At 40.7% G+C, this 14,623-nt stretch overlaps 1 long non-coding RNA gene and 1 pseudogene across 1 annotated transcript; both read right to left on the minus strand.

The window, feature by feature from the left end:
- LOC147499865 (uncharacterized) overlaps positions 1–5,957 on the minus strand; it is a 42,435-nt pseudogene extending 36,478 nt beyond the window's left edge.
- Positions 5,958–12,751: 6,794 nt separating this feature from the next.
- LOC147499866 (uncharacterized) lies at positions 12,752–13,662 on the minus strand. The gene is made up of 3 exons (XR_015194553.1): positions 13,274–13,662; positions 13,092–13,173; positions 12,752–12,996 (listed from the first exon to the last, which is right to left on the minus strand). It is a non-coding gene; the product is annotated as an uncharacterized LOC147499866 (long non-coding RNA).
- Between the last annotated feature and the right edge of the window lie 961 nt (positions 13,663–14,623).

A 14,623-nucleotide genomic window follows, 5' to 3' on the forward strand; every position in this document is an offset into this window, starting at 1 on the left:
GCATTTCATAGCATAGTTCATTACATATATGTTTATCAGTAGATGATTGATTATTATGCACGTATTAGCTTAGGTTTCGAATTGATTATTCTGTATTCATTGCTAGTGAGATGTATAGATATCTGAGAATAAATAAGGAAACAGTAATTTTATTTCTTAGTCGTTGTAGTAGAGATGAAGTTTGTGAGGACCTTCTCTGGAAAACTCTCATGAGGCTATAACTCGTCCACTAGGGAATTCCTCGTGGTTTAAGGACTTATTGTGTATGGTCAATGCAATCGCACTCGGCGAAACGAGATTAGTTAGAACTCCATTTTTGGTCATTTATTTTAATTTCTCATATTTGCTTTATGACAAGCAAAATGATGTTTGGGGGTGGTTTGATTGATAAGAGCCCAAAACTATTGTTTTAACCCTTAATAATATTATATTTAGACCAATTATGCTTATAATAAATAAGAGTTAGTACTGTTTACGTGCTTTTGTGTATTTCAGGTATTGGAGTCAAATATATGAAGAAATATATCACTTTTGCAAGAGAAATGAGCAAAGGTTGGTTGTTAAGAAGTTCTATGATTAAAACCCAAGTTTCAAGGAGAAAAAGCCTTTTTAAAGCCTAGTCAAAGCTGAAAAGTCAAAGTCAAAGCGGGTAGAAAAAGAGCACAAAAGTCAACAGAACTTTCGTAGGTCGTATCTTTGGACTCAGACCTCAGAATTAAGACTACTATATATCAAATCGACCGGCTCAGAAAGTCCTTTCTAATGGTTAAGGCTTTGATCCAATCCGAAGAGTAAAGGTGGACGAAAAGGCTGTTACAGTAATTTCCAATAGAGAAACTATTTTTGGACTTAAGTAAATAGGTTTTGGGCTTTTGATTTAATGGCCTAAAACATAGCTCCAAAGCCCATGCACGAAATTGCAAACCTAGCCCTCTCCTATATAAAGAGGACTAAGGAACAACTCTAACTCTCTCTCCCATTAGTTATTTTCTTTAGTTTAAAACCCTATTTATTATTTTATTAACCTAACCACCATTAATTCAAGTCAAGTTATCTTTAATAAAGTAGTTCTTCATTATGTCTTCTTATTCTTATTCTTTTAATTATGATAGTTTAATGAATCTTTGCTAAACCTCCATTAGAGGGGTTTGATTAAAACTTTGATGAAGACTTGATGTGTCAGTATAGAATAGTTGTAGTAAGATATTCCACTCTAGAGGGTAGTTAATTCACCATGAGAATGGGTTTCAATTGTCTCACATGCTAATTATTAGTTGGTAGAGATGCCATGAATAATTTGGGATAAAAAGACCTAACCTTTATGTGAAAACATAAAGATTAGGATTACAACAAAATCTATACTAGCATATTAAGAATTAATCAAGGTGGAATAAAGTCCCCCTAATCTCTTCTTCTCATTCACATCTTCTTATTAAATTGCATATATAATTTAGCATATCTTAATTAGTTATTTTCACTATATTAGTATAATTAAACCATTGCTCTCACTGATATTGTATAATTATTAAGTTAGAGAAATTGTTACGTCTAAGCAACTAGGAGTGGAACGAATTCTGACTCCATGTTATTGCAAGATAATTGAGAGTAGAAAATTGATAAATAGCTGTTAATTCTTGTTTTTACTTCTGCCGAGTTTAATTAGTTAAGTAGGAGCAAAAGCGCGTTTTTACTATTATCAATTAGCTAGGCCTTTAACTAATCTACTTTTAAAAGATGCTATCTTTGATTTTAATTATAACAGGGAGTAACTCTCAAGGACAAAAATGCCAAAAAAGTAACTCTCAAGGACACCTTTTTATTTTTGTAACTCACAAGGACCGGGTAGATGAAAGGTCAAGTATACCCTTGACGAAAAATAAAAAAAGGATCAGGTAGATGCAATGTCAAGTATACCCCCGTGCATAAAATAATTAAGCTGTCACCCGAGACCCAACACATCATCCCGGCGACGGAATGAATCTCGAGGCGGATTACCTATCCCGATTCTACCGGAATTTGTGCAGAGTTTCCTTTGTTTGATCGACGTTAAGAAACCACAAAACCTGTCATAACTTTGTCATAAACCCCGGACATCTTATAATTCCTTCCAACAACCATACATACATCCAACAACCATATATACTACACTTAACTCTAACTACTACAGGGATATGGCGATATAACTACAAAACAAGGAGAACCGTTGCCAAATACGATTATTACATCAAAATGACCTAGCTCTCTATATATACAACAAAAGAAGGAACTATCTCTATACATCCAAAGAAAAGAGCTAGGCTCATTATATACAGCAAAAGAATAACCTAGGTCATCTCTATATCAAATTCAAAATATAAACTTGACTCTGCCTCTCGTCAAGCATGGGGAAATCCTCCCAAATCACCATACCCGTCATCACTAGGGTTAGGGAAACCCTCCTCCGCAACTGGCTCGTCTGAAATGTTAAGTAGGATGAGCAAACAACTATGCCCAGTAGAAACGCACATAGCCAATAAATAGTTTACTTATAGAAAACATTTAAAACATGCAGGGTTTCTATAATAGTATTCAAATATTGTGACTAGGTATATATACATCACTAACTAGCAGAAATCCTCTTGACATGCTTCATTGATATATAAAATAGAGTTTTCACAATCATCATACAACTATTGTGGCCGCTGCATCCTATTAGAATGGTGAGGGTACGACTGGTACTCAGCCCCAGTCACAGGCAATCTCGGTTCAGTACTTCCCAGTGTGAACCATGCACCGTTGTTTTCCTGATTTTACCGGCAGGGAGCTGAAATGCCGTTGTTGTGTTCGTACACACAAAATCCCCAAAGCTTTTAGGGGCTCGGTGGGCCCTGACCACGACCCCCCATATCGGCTGTCACCTAACTTACGGTGGTCAACCGCTCGACGATCGCGGCAGATCGCCAGATCCTCGACACATCCAGAGTGGACTAAACTCTCACTCCTGCCTAAACCTCATCGAGGTAACATGTAACCCCACACAAGCTAATCACCATACAAATGACACGTCAAATGATGGTTATCTAGAAAAGTAGAAAAGGAATTCCCGGACTACATCCAAATGCATCCCTTTAAAGGTGGCCCACCACCTCGAAGGTGTACACACCACGGTTGAATCCTAGAAAGCTTAACCGCCGCCTCTCGAAATGCGACAACGGTTCCTTCTTTATAGAATTCACAGGTTCCTTTTCTAAATCTCCTCGTGATAAACATAGTAATATCTATATATATATACTTTCATATTACCGATTATTTTCAAATACTCTAGTTACATATCTAGTTTTTCTTTTAAAACTGTTGATTATATAGGTGTGAGTTCCCGGATTTCCCAAATCGAAAGCGTAACAACCTATGACTCCCAAACGGGCGACCATAGTAAATAACAACCGATGATTCCCAAACGGCGAATCATCGTAAAATAACACGACCATCCCGGACCAATCGAACTTCGCACCTAGTTACAAAACAACCGGGTAATCCTTACCCGCATTACAAAATCCATCTCTCCTCTCCTCGGTGACAAGAGACGCGAACCTTTCCCCAAAACCAGTTTTTCACTTTTAACCGTAAAACAATCCCTCGCTACCCCCGATTTTACAGAAAACCATTTCACGCGAAAAGCTATCCATATACTTAATTCATATCGAGGAAAACTACAATGCAAAACATGAATATCATATATACATGCATGGTTGATAATGCTAAACTATTTCTTAACATTTTAAACAACTCAAATCATGCATGAAAATAAGCGGACTATATATTGGTATGTAGGTTCCTACCTTTAGCAAGCTCCGTTCTCCTCAAGCCCACTTAATGTAATCAAGCTCGCTTAACCTAATCCCCTCAGATTTACTCCTACACATCATATATATATACGTCGATCATTAGAAATTATCGAACGAACGAGAATTCTTATATAACGTAAGTCGAGAAGAATCTCGACACTACGAATTTGGTTTCGGGTATTTATTTTTATCTAACTACCGCATCAGAGCTACTGTGCCATTTAAATCACTGTTACTCGACAGATCTCTCTACGGCTATTTCGGCCATTGCAGGCCCTCATATCGACGCCAATCCTATTCCATCCTACTTTCCAGTCTCAAATTTCAACTACAACCAATCCAATCCCCCCGATTCATATTAACTCTAACAATAATATCGGGGTGTTCTTTATCCCTCACTCATTAGTCATTCAAGTCTTAAACAGTTATAAATCAACATGAATTGCTCAAATTGGATTGAATAATCAAATTCTTACCAAGTCAGCCACAAAATCACTCCTAGCTTGCTGCTCCACCAAATCGCAGCTCTCCTTCTCCAAACCGAAGCACACGAAACACCACACCACCGTTCAATATTTTCAGTAACACATCAATTCCATTGCAATGAGTTTAAACTATCGATTGAAGCAAATTAAACTCACCCTCGCTACGGTAGCGATAATGATGAATGATAATTTTCGGTGATTTAAGTTAAGCCATTTCCTCTCAAAATAGCTATCAATTAATTATACAACCCCCATTCAATATCTCTCATCAAATACAACCTCAAGCTATTGAATTTGAATCTAAACATTAATTTGAAACGAATTTAACTTACCTTTCGCGGAACTACGGTGAAATTCCACTCAATTTTCGAAGCTGCACACTTGGGTTTATAGTTTCTAAGGATTGGATGCTCTAATTCTTGGTTTGAATCGATTGAAGAGGAACTACCCCAACTGCCGCCGCGATTCCACTTCGGTTTCGCTTGGTTACGCTTGAATTTCCAGTAGATTACTTTAGTTTATTGTTTCTAGGTTGGGAGTGTGAAGAATTGAAGTAAAATCGATGGGGAATTGAGAGAACTTTGTTTTCTCTCTCCTAGGTTTTAGAAAGGGCTTAAAATTGGGAAGATGAAGTCGCGATTTTTGTTTTCACGATTTCGGTTTTTCTATTTTGGGCATATATATTTGGCCCAAGCCCAATATATCCTACTTAGATTAAACGTCCTACTTAGACTCCTAACCACTAACTAATTTGACGTCAGCACTTAATTATTTTTCCGGCTCATCCCGCTAAATTTAATCTTCTATATTCTATCTCACCGCATGCTATAATGATGACCCAATCATGCGTGTAAGCTGTTAACTCGTGACAGCTTCGCACGCAGAAAACCGCTAACCGCCGTTTTTGGTCAAATTTTCGCCTATGGTCGCTTACCTAACGTGACTTATGAGTCGGAGTTAAGTTTTAGTAAGTTACGTACGGTTGAAATATAAACCCGACGACCAACTTACATAAACGACCCTAGATTTAATAGGAAATTTACGAAAATACCCTTAATAATAATTCAGACTTTACATCCTACCCTCCTTAAAAGAAAATTTCGCCCCTCGAAATTAAATCATACCTTATTGCTCGAACAATTCGATATTGTTCATCATCTTCTTTTCTCCCCTGTGTTGCTTCCTCTACATTGTGATTTCTCCCACAAGACCTTTACCAACGGAATGACCTTGGACCTCGATCTCTTCTCTCTCTGATCTAGGATCTGAACCGCCCTTCCGGATAGGTAATGTCTTCTTCAACTCCAACGATTCCAAATCAACAATATGTAGTGGATCCGCTCATACTTGCGTAGCATCGAGATATGGAACACGCTATGGACACGCGGATAGCCTTTCTCTCGTAGCTCGAGCTTATAAGCTAGCTCGAGATCTTCCTCAATAATCGGGAATGGTCCCACATATCTAGGTGCAAGTTTCCTTTCATCCCTAACCTCTGAATACCCTTCTTCGAGATACTTTCAAGAATACCCTCGCCACCTTCATAAAATTCCAAGGGACGCTTCACGCCTATCCGCATAGCTTTTCTCGACGACTCACGCTGCAACCGATTCCAGATCACTCGATCTTCGGTGGTGTCACTAACCATCTCTGCCCCAACATAATACTATCTCCTGTTTCACCAACAGAGGGTGTTCTCAAGGTCCGCCATACAACGCTTCAACGGAGCCATACCAATACTAGATTGGTAACTGTTGTTGTAAGCAAACTCAGCCAATGCCAAATGAGTCTTCCAACTACCCCCCAAAATCAAGCACGCAAGCCCAAGCATATCCTCTATGATTTGATGACTCTTTCCGATTGCCCATCGGTTCAATGGATGAAATGTCAGATCAATTTCAGTTTGGTCCCCAATTCCTTTGAAGACTTCTCCAAAATGAACCGGTAAATTGAGTACCTCTATCTGAAATTATAGAGAGTGGTGCCCCATGCAACCTCAGTACATCTGACATGTAGATCCTACTTAGCTTTTCAGCAGAGTAAGTAGTCTTAACAGGTATAAAATGGGCAGACTTGGTTAGTCTATCAACAATGACCCATATAGAATCCATTCCCTCACTGGTCCTCGGTAACCCGGATACAAAATCCATAGTTATATTCTCCCACTTCCATTCCGGAATCTCCAGAGGTTTAAGAAGACCAGGTGGTCTATGGTGTTCAGCTTTCACCTGTTGGCATGTGGCACATTTCTTCACATATTCCGCAATGTGTCGCTTCATGCCCGGCCACCAAAACTGACGACGCAGATCTCTCAGACATTTTGGTACCACCAGGATGAATGGTATACTTCGATCTATGTGCCTCCTTCAAGATACTATTCCGCAAAGAGTGATCAAAAGGCACCCAAATTCTTCCTCTGAATCTGATGCTTCCATCTCCGGATTTTTCCCAATCAACATCCTCAGCATTATCCACATATCCTCGGTACCTAGGTCCATCCCTCGATGTATTCCTCGAGCATCCACAATCTCCCCGAACCAAGGTGTTTTCTGCCGTCACATCATCTATCCTAAATAAATAACAAAGACTTCCGAGGATCTCCACTTCCATTTCCCCGCGTGATCTCAAACCATAAGAAGCAGGCAGCGGACTCCAAAGAATTGCCACTCCTTCATCATCATCCGAAAGCACGCACATGTTCTCGCTTCCTACTCAATGCATCGGCAACTACATTTGCTTTTACCCGATGGTATTGCAATGTGAATGTATAGTCCTCCATGTACTCAACCCATCTCCTCTGCCTCATATTCAAATCTTTCTGCGAGAACAAGTACTTGAGACTCTTGTGATCCGAGAATATCTCAAACTTCTCACCATACACATAATGCCTCCATATCTTTAGAGCATGAATGATCGCCGCTAACTCCAAGTCATGAGTAGGATAATTCTTCTCATGGGCATTCAATTGTCTAGACGCATACGCTATCACTTGGCCTTCTTGCATTAAGACACATCCTAACCCAGTGTTAGAGGCATCAGTATAAATCACATAACTCTTTCTCCGATCCGAATAGTCAAAACCGGTGCAAGTTATCAATCGTGTCTTTAGCTTTTGAAAGCTTTCTCACATGCCTCCGTCCATTCAAACTTCACATCCTTCAGTGTCAATCTAGTTAAGGACGACGCTATGCTAGAGAATCCTTCTACAAAACGACGGTAATACCCCCGCCAATCCCAAGAAATCCCCGATTTCCGCCGACGACGCCGGTCTCGCCAATTATTCATCAGCTTCTATCTTTGAACGGGTCAACTTTGATTCCATCCTCCGATACAACATGCCCTAAGAACCTCATTTCATTCAACCGTAACTCACACTTGCTGAACTTGGCATAAAGTCGATGATCAACTAATGTTTGGAAGACAATCCTCAAGTGTTCCTTGTGTTCCGCCTAGTCTTGAATAAATCAAGATGTCATCTATGAATACGATAACAAATTGATCTAGGTATTTCCACATCACTTTCGGTGCATGAGATCCATAAATGCAGCCGAGCATTGGTCAATCCAAATGGTAACACCAAAACTCAAAATGCCCTAGCCGTGCGGAAAGTCGCTTTCTTCAGATATCTTCTTCCCGAATTCTCATCCGATGGTAGCCCGTTCGAGATCTATCTTCGAAAATACTTGGCACCCCTTAACTCGATCGAAGGTCATTAATCCTAGGCAACGGATATTTGTTCTTGATAGTCACATTATTCAAATTCCATAATCCACACATAGCCGAAATGACCCATCCTTCTTCTTCACAAATAACACCGTGCTCCCCAAGGTGATCGACTTTCCTTATAAACCCCAATCTTTTCAATTCATCTAATTGGGACTTGAGCTCTCTCATTTCGAGAGGAGCCATTCGATAAGGAATCATCGATATAGGCGACGCTCCCGCATTAGATCTATTACAAAATCTATCTCACGCCAGGAGGCAATCCCGCAATGCATCCGGGAACACCGCCAAACTCACTAACTACAGAACAAGCTCGAAGATTCAACTTCGCCCTCGAGACTAAGACCAGCTAACAATCCAGATCTATCATACTTGAAGTCGGACTTGGCCTTCACCACTCGAGATACCATATTTCTAATCCCTCAAACACAACCTCAGCCGTCCCTGCACTCTAAGCGCCACCGCCTTGGCAAAACAATCTACATGGGCATGATACTTCCCTAACAAATCCATCCCTACGATGATATCGAAATCTTTTAGGTCCATCACCGCTAGATCGACTATCATCTCCCTATCACCTATCTTTATCACACAATGGTGACAAACTTCAAAGAACATAGTTTTCTTTCCTAGAGGAGTAGATAAAATAAGCTTCCTCCCAGTATTAACTACTTCCAACCCAAGAATTTCCACCATATTTTTAGAAATGAAGGAATGAGTAGCACCCGTGATCAAACAAGACATGCACCTTATGAGTAAACAAACATATCATACCTTCAACCACTTGATCGGTAGCTGATATCTGCCCCATAGCATTATATACCGTGGGTTTCCTCTTGGACTGAGCAGATCCATAACCTCTTCCTCCGCACTAGATAATACACTTTGCCCTGGGTCTCGCTCCACCCCTCGAATCGGACTTGGGACAAAACCGCTTTGATATGCCCAAATTTTCACCGCCGCAACCATAGCAAACCACACTCTCCCCGACCGTACTCACTTGGGTATTACAGATTGCAATCTAGCTCTCTCGACCACGAGGCCTCAAATTCTGCACCGTGCTCGTCCGAGAAGGAGCAGTACCCTTCGGTGGCCTCTCTCGTGATCCACTCATCGGTCTCAAGAATCGGTAGACTCTCAGTGGCCGGGCCTAACCACATTCAAACCCACGTACACCGGTGCCCTCCACTGTGGTGCTCGCTGAAAAGACCGCCTATACATCTGTATGACCCTCAACCACTAGCCTTGGTAGACTGCTTTCTTTCCCGTATCCCGCCTACCCCGAATCGCCGGTCTTGCCTTTACCCCTTCCAACCTCTTGCCTCTCAGAAGCAATAACCGATCATCAACTCTTTCAATGCCTTGAGCTCTTCTCAGCCTTTCAAAGATAAGTATCGACCAAGGACCGACATCCCTCTCTGCATATACGGTTTCAGCCCACAATGAACTTCCTCGCCTTTAGCTTTTTTCCGCGGAAATCCACTCCTTCCCATATCGTGGAAAGAACAGTGAATTTCTCTTCATAATCGCCCCATCGGTCATGTTTCCTTGTTCTAACTTGAGGAATTCCATTCGCTTTATATCTCTCTTCGGTGACATACCTCAAAAGGAAGAGTTCCTCAAACTTAGCCCAACTCATAGGAAACGCGTCTCCACATCCTTAACACTCGATCCACCGTTTGGCTTCACCTCTAAGCATGAAGGCAGCCAAAGTGACCCGCTCCACATCAAGACACATCATAGAGTCTAGCATACTCGACATATCTAGCAACCCAACCTTCTACTTTAACCTCGTAAGACCCCACAAATTCAGTGGACGAATCGTCGATGAAATTTGCAAGCGTAAACCCCGATTGACTTTGCACCGGTGGTGGCCCGAACTCCTCAACTCTCACCGTGGTCGGGATGCTACCTCGTGCTACACCGTGGGAATAACAAATGGATGTCGAAGAGGTTGGGGCTCGTTCGACTAGCCCCTCAAACTTTCGATCTCACTCTCATCTCATTTTGTGCTTGAGCCATTTGATTCATCATAGAGAGGAGCCTATCCATTCGGGTCCTCCCGACCACCACGATCCGTAGCATCATCACCACTAGTACTTTCCGGATCCATGGTGACTATTCTGCACATACACAAAGAGCCAACTCAGTGTATGATACATTAGAGAGAATTTCTCAAAATTATGCAAGAGCATAGGCCGCGCCCTATTGAATTCATATGCATAGAATGAGCGTGAGTAGAATTTCAAGAGATGAGCGCAGTCGCTTCGTAAGGTTTAGCGAAGTCGCAGTCACTACCGCACCTCGAAATGAAAATTCACTCCGACCTAATGGTGTCCGATTCGTCAAATTCCTCCGACACGTGTCCACACTCTCGACATTGCTAAACTAATATTAACGCTTAACGTATTAACTAGGGGTAGTGTATCTAGAGTTTATCGGGTTCCGATGAAACTTTAGAAACGCGTCGCGACCGAGTCCCCCACTACAGCTCCCAGACGGATCTAATAGTGGACGCCTCGATACCATCGTTTTACACGCCCGAGACCCAACACACATCCCGAGGACGGAATGAATCTCGAGGCGCATTACCTATCCCGATTCTACCGGAATTTCTAAGCAGAGTTTCCTTTGTTTGATCGACGTTAAGAAACCCTAAAACCCGCTATAACTCGGCATAAAACCCCGACATCTTATAATTCCTTCCAACAACCATACATACATCCAACAACCATATATACTACACTTAACTCTAACTACTACAGGGATATGGCGATATAACTACAAAAAAAAGGAGAACCGCCACCAAATACACGATTATTACATCAAAATGACCTAGCTCTCTATATATACAACAAAAGAAGGAACTATCTCTATACATCCAAAGAAAAGAGCTAGGCTCATTATATACAGCAAAAGAATAACCTAGGTCATCTCTATACAGTCCAAAATATAAACTTGACTCTGCCTCTCGTCAAGCATGGGGAAATCCTCCCAAATCACCATACCCGGCCATCACTAGGGTTAGGGAAACCCTCCTCCGCAACTGGCTCGTCTGAAATGTTAAGTAGGATGAGCAAACAACTATGCCCAGTAGAAACGCACATAGCCAATAAATAGTTTACTTATAGAAAACATTTAAAACATGCAGGGTTTCTATAATAGTATTCAAATATTGTGACTAGGTATATATACATCACTAACTAGCAGAAATCCTCTTGACATGCTTCATCGATATATAAAATAGAGTTTTCACAATCATCATACAACTATTGTGGCATCCTATTAGAATGGTGAGGGTACGACCGGTACTCAGCCCCCAAACAGTAATCTCGGTTCAAGATTTCCAAAGGTGAACCATGCAATCGTTGTTTTCCCGATTTTACCGGCAGGAGCTGAAATGCCGTTGTTGTGGTTCGCATTACCACAAAATCCCCAAAGCTTTTAGGGCTCGTGGGCCCGCGGACCACGACCCCCATACGGGCCGTCACCTAACTTACGGTGGTCAACCGTTCGACGACCGCAGACTTTCAGATCCTCGACACATCCAGAGTGGACTAAACTCTCACTCTCGCCTAAACCTCATCGAGGTAACATGTAACCCCACACAAGCTAATCACCATACAAATAAAGACACGCATAAGCAATGGTTATCTAGAAAAGTAGAAAAGGAATTCCGGACTACATCCAAAGATGATGATCCCTTTAAAGGTGGCCCACCACCTCGAAGGTGTACACCACGCTTGAATCCTAGAGCTTAACCGCCGCCTCCTGAAATGCGACAACAGTTCCTTTTTATAGAATTCACGGTTCCTTTTCTAAATCTCCTCGTGATAAACATAGTAATATCTATATATATATACTGTATTACCGATTATTTTCAAATACTCTAGTTACATATCTAGTTTTTCTTTTAAAATTGTTGATTATATAGGTGTGAGTTCCTGGATTTCCAAATCGAAAGCGAACAACCTATGACTCCCAAACGGGCCGGTCATAGTAAATAACAACCGATGATTCCCAAACGGCTAATCATCGTAAATAACACTTCACCATCCCGACCAATCCGAACTTCGCACCTAGTTACAAACAACCGGGTAATCCTTACCCGCATTACAAAATCCATCTCTCTCGCCTCCCCATCGAGACAAGAGACGCGAACCTTTCCCCAAAACCAGTTTTTCACTTTTAACCGTAAAACAATCCCTCGCTACCCCCCGATTTTACAAAACCATTTCACGCGAAAGCTATCCATATACTTAATTCATATCGAGGAAAACTACAATGCAAAACATGAATATCATATATACATGCATGGTTGATAATGCAAACTATTTCTTAACATTTTAAACAACTCAAATCATGCATGAAAATAAGCGGACTATATATTGGTATGTAGGTTCCTACCTTAGCAAGCTCCGTTCTCCTCAAGCCCACTAAATGTAATCAAGCTCGCTTAATCAATCCCCTCAGATTTACTCCTACACATCATATATATATATCGTCGATCATTAGAAATTATCGAATCTAACGAGAATTTTATATAACGTAAGTCGAGAAGAATCTCGACACTACTTAATTTGGTTTCGGTATTTATTTTTATCTAACTATCACCGTTATCAGAGCTACTGTGCCATTTCGCACTTTGTTACTCGACGATCTCTACGGGCTATTTCGCCATTGCAAGCCCCTCATATCGACGCCAATCCTATTCCATCCTACTTTCCAGTCTCAAATTTCAACTACAACCAATCCCACGCCCTTCGATTCATATTAACTCTAACAATAATATCGGGGTGTTCTTTATCCCTCACTCATTAGTCATTCAAGTCTTAAACAGTTATAAATCAACATGAATTGCTCGAAATTGGATTGAATAATCAAATTCTTACCAAGTCAGCCACAAAATCACTCCTAGCTTGCTGCTCCACCAAATCGCAGCTCTCCTTCTCCAAACCGAGCTACTGCCGAAACACCACACCACCGTTCAATATTTTCAGTAACACATCAATTCCATTGCAATGAGTTTAAACTATCGATTGAAGCAAATTAAACTCACCCGGCAGCGGCGGCAGCGGCGATACGACGCAATCCAATAATTTTCGGCTGATTTCGTTAAGCCATTCCTCTCCAAATAGCTACTGTCGAATTATACAACCCCCATTCAATATCTCTCATCAAATACAACCTCAAGCTATTGAATTTGAATCTAAACATTAATTTGAAACGAATTTAACTTACCTTTCGCGGAACTACGGTGAAATTCCACTCAATTTTCGGGCCATTACACTTGGGTTTATAGTTTCTAAGGATTGGATGCTCTAATTCTTGGTTTGAATCGATTGAAGAGGAACTACCCCAACTGCCGCCGCGATTCCACTTCGGTTTCGCTTGGTTACGCTTGAATTTCCAGTAGATTACTTTAGTTTATTGTTTCTAGGTTGGGAGTGTGAAGAATTGAAGTAAAATCGATGGGGAATTGAGAGAACTTTGTTTTCTCTCTCCTAGGTTTTAGAAAGGGCGAAAATTGGGGAAGATGAAGTGCGATTTTTGTGTTTTCGCGATTTCGGGTTTTTCTATTTTGGGCCGCGATATATTTGGCCCAAGCCCAATATATCCTACTTAGATTAAACGTCCTACTTAGACTCCTAACCACTAACGAATTTGACGTCGCTACCAGAATTATTTTTTTTCGCTCATCCCGCTAAATTTAATCTTCTATATTCTATCTCACCGCATGCTATAATGATGACCCAATCATGCGTGTAAGCTGTTAACTCGTGGATGTTTTCAAGACGCTAAAAACCGCTAACCGCCGCTTTTGGTCAAATTTTAAGATATGGTCGCTACCTAACGTGACTTATGAGTCGGAGTTAAGTTTTAGTAAGTTACGTACGGTTGAAATATAAACCCGACGACCAACTTACATAAACGACCCTAGATTTAATAGGAAATTTACGAAAATACCCTTAATAATAATTCAGGACTTTACATCAACATCCTGGCCTAGACGAAATGACCCGGTGTATTTAGTATGAACATTGAATGTTCATAGTCCTTGGGTATGAACATTCGATGTTCATAGTCCTTGGGTATGAACATACGTGAACATTCAATGTTTATAGTCCTTGGGTATGAACATTCGATGTTCATAGTTCTTGGGTATGAACATACATGAACATTCAATGTTTATAGTCCTTGGGTATGAACATTGATTGGGTATGAACATTCGATGTTCATAGTCCTTAGGTATGAACATTAGTTGGGTGTGAACATTCAATGTTCATAGTCCTTTGGGTATGAACATTTGATGTTCATAGTTCTTGGTCCTTTGGATATGAACATTCAATGTTCATAGTCTTTGGGTATGAACATTGATTGCGTATGAACATTGAATGTTCATAGTCCTTTTGGTATGAACATTCAATGTTCATAGTCCTTTGGGTATGAACATTCAATGTGAACATACATCAATATATTTTATAAGGTACATTCACCTATTTGGATATGAACAATTATTGTTCATACACCAGCAGAAGGTATGAACACTCATTGTTCATAGTAAAATGACAGAAAGGGTAAAAATCGAAA

Source organism: Coptis chinensis, chromosome 5 (genome assembly GCF_015680905.1).
Source record: "Coptis chinensis isolate HL-2020 chromosome 5, ASM1568090v1, whole genome shotgun sequence".
NCBI classification, from domain to species: Eukaryota; Viridiplantae; Streptophyta; class Magnoliopsida; order Ranunculales; family Ranunculaceae; genus Coptis; species Coptis chinensis.